The sequence below is a fragment of the Amphimedon queenslandica genome, unplaced genomic scaffold (genome assembly GCF_000090795.2).
Source record: "Amphimedon queenslandica unplaced genomic scaffold, v1.1 AMPQUscaffold_11494, whole genome shotgun sequence".
Taxonomy (NCBI): Eukaryota; Metazoa; Porifera; class Demospongiae; order Haplosclerida; family Niphatidae; genus Amphimedon; species Amphimedon queenslandica.
The window spans coordinates 4,959-7,717 of record NW_003548264.1 but is presented as its reverse complement, the minus strand read 5'-3'; the positions used below and the strand labels follow the sequence as shown (position 1 = coordinate 7,717).

At 36.2% G+C, this 2,759-nt stretch overlaps 2 long non-coding RNA genes across 4 annotated transcripts in view; both read left to right on the top strand.

Moving 5' to 3' along the window:
- Window positions 1-157: 157 nt before the first annotated feature.
- The window catches only part of LOC109589255 (uncharacterized), a 4,025-nt gene continuing 1,423 nt past the window's right edge, over window positions 158-2,759 (top strand). The window contains exon 1 of the long non-coding RNA XR_002188622.1: window positions 158-310. This is a non-coding gene — a long non-coding RNA (uncharacterized LOC109589255). The remainder of the gene's footprint in view (window positions 311-2,759) is intronic.
- On the top strand, window positions 1,524-2,753 carry LOC109589254 (uncharacterized). 3 transcript variants are annotated; one of them, XR_002188620.1, is made up of 6 exons: window positions 1,524-1,859; window positions 1,917-2,016; window positions 2,115-2,184; window positions 2,313-2,370; window positions 2,491-2,565; window positions 2,656-2,753. It is a non-coding gene; the product is annotated as an uncharacterized LOC109589254 (long non-coding RNA). The 3 variants fall into 3 exon arrangements; XR_002188621.1 differs by lacking the exon at window positions 2,656-2,753 and having other exon boundaries at window positions 2,318-2,370; window positions 2,491-2,548; XR_002188619.1 differs by lacking the exon at window positions 2,656-2,753 and having other exon boundaries at window positions 1,917-2,184; window positions 2,491-2,548.

The window sequence follows — 2,759 nt, the reverse complement described above, 5'->3', positions numbered from 1 at the left end:
AATAGAGAGAGAGGTCATGATTGTTGAATAGTAGATTCATTCCAATGGATCAGAGACTGACACTGAGTATTATTGTTAAGTTTTAAGAGGATAATATCACATGCAGTCTTTAAATTCTTCCAGCACAGTCAACCCACGTGTATTCACGTGGGTAGATTCTAAGTCCACACGGACCACACCTAAAATATTGTCGGACATGCCCAAATCCTGCTGACTTCAGCTTCCTGACTCGTTCTCAAGCCTCTCATTCTCTTCTTTTCTCATTTTCTTTCGCTCTCTTTTGTTAGGAATAGCTTATCGGGACACTCCAGTGAGTATATAATTAATGTCTTGTACATATTGTGTTAGTAATGTACTGATACAATGTATACCGGTATACATGATATATACTGTACTCAGTGTTGGTTAATGTGTGTAGGTAGATCTACATGTACATATATATGATTCAATTGATGTAGTTATAGTTTGGGAATTGTCCCAAATTTCAGATATAATGCTTTTGTCATGTCTTGTACTGTACATGTACATACAGTGTACTGTAGTATGCTATGCACAGCTAATGGCCTCAGAGTTATTTTTGCTTTGAGACAGTAAATTTTCCATATTCATTCAGACACTATATACCTACCATCAATGATCCATTGGGAGTGACACATTAATTTTAGTATAATGTCAATAATATTACTGCTTTATATTTTCATTTCTGAGAATTAATGATTACAACATAATTTTTTGTGCTGAATTTTAATTTTAGATAAAAACACCTGAAGGAAATTCCCCACTATATACTACCATCTCCTGTCCAGTGTCAGATATGACACTATATCATAGATACATGTACATGTATTCATTGATTCATTGACAGTATTACATGTATATAGTCAGTAGTGGGAGTATAATAATAGAACAATATCAATGAGTAAATATCTTTACATAAAAGGACTTGTAATGAGTACAAATTTCCACTTGATTAGATTCATTCCTTATTAGTCTCACATAGCCAGTCCCTCCCTCTACAAAGCAAGGGTCTGGTCTATTACCATACATTACCTCATTCATCTTTCAACCTTACTTCTGGTAGAACTAAGTACACTAAACATTGAATAACCTCATGTGTATATTATGAAGATTGAAAGCTCCTTTTTGGGCCAGTATTAATTATACTAAGCATAATTGAATTTCCTGGAATTTAATTATTTACAAATTGTGTTAGATGATGCATGAAATCCACTAAATTAGGAATACCAGTAAACATTAGTCCAGTGTATTGTAGATAGTATAATGTGTTATCATAACAATGTCAGTAATGGGACCCTCATCTAGTAGTGTACCGTATATCCTTAAATAGAAGCCATATTCGAATAAACGCCAGGGTAGCAATGCAATTCAAGTATAAATACACAACACTAGCCCAAGAGTAACTCAGTACATAGGCGGCTGCAGGCCCAGGCATGCCCAGGCTATGCCTGGGTAGCTTTCAATCAAAACCACACCCAAAAGGTGTGTTTTGTTATTATTAGGAGTGCACTGCAAAAACGATGGTGGGTTATACCCACCATATCTGTGGAAGGTACCCACTTTTTGGTTTTCCACCAATGTGGGTGAAACCCCCTGGTGTTATATTCCCCCCTTTGGTGGAAAATACCCACCATCAATGTGTAATAATTACACTCATAATAATAATGTAATAATTAATCTAGTAATGCCACGCCCACTGCGCATGCGCAGTTCAGTTCCAAATTAATCCAGCTGCAAGCCTGCAAATGGCTTCCTTCTCTTTGTCCTCCATTACTGCCAGTCTATTTTTTGGCCGTTTAGCTCTTAGTTTTGCCTCTGTATTCTTTGAAATCCCCAGAAAAGTATGGTACTACTTCTGTTATGTATTTATTACGATAGTTTTGCTCATTTTATTGTAGTTATCTCATTTTCGAAGCCCGCTTCCATGTCAGCAGCTATTTCTGTGACTCTTCCTTCAGGCTGTCCCCTTAGGTTATGATTTGTGTCTAGACTGATTGAGTAAGACTTGATATTGTTGTTATAAAACTCTCATGACATGGCATGCTAATAATCAATATAAAAGTACTCTCACTCTCTGCTTTCTCTTTTCCTCTAAGACTACCAATAGCTGTGTTCAAAATGGATTGCGTCCATACAAGACTTGCTTATTGATTTTGTTTTGATGTGGTAAAAATTTTATTAGTTGCATGCTTAAAAATTCATCTCCCTTTTGTTTCTCTTCTGCGGCTTCTTTTTTCTCGTTGCCTCCTCCTTTCTCTCTCCTCTGCTTTCTCTGTCGCCACCCCCTACCTCAGTATAGGTTTTAACTTCTTTTCAAGTGAATTGTATCTGATTACATCATTTTTTGATATGGTAAGCATTGTATTAATTGCTTGAAATTTTATCTCTTTCCTCCTCTTCTATCTCTCCTCCTCTCTCTGTCTCCTCCTTTCTCTGTCTCGTCATTTCTCTGTCTCTGTCCTATACCTGTAGGTTTTAACTTCTTTTTAAGTGTATTGTGTCTCTGAGTGTACAAGACTGTATCATTTAATTTTGTTCACATAGATGGTAAACGTTTATTATTGCTTAAAATTTATCTGCCTCCTCCTCTTTCTCTCCCTCCCTCTCTCTCCCTCCCTCTCTTTCCCCTACCTTTAGGTTATGTTCAAATGAATTGTGTCTGATTACATGGCTTCCTTATTGAATATTTTTTTTGACATGGTAAGCGTTTTATTACTTGCTTAAATTTTTATCTCGCTCCT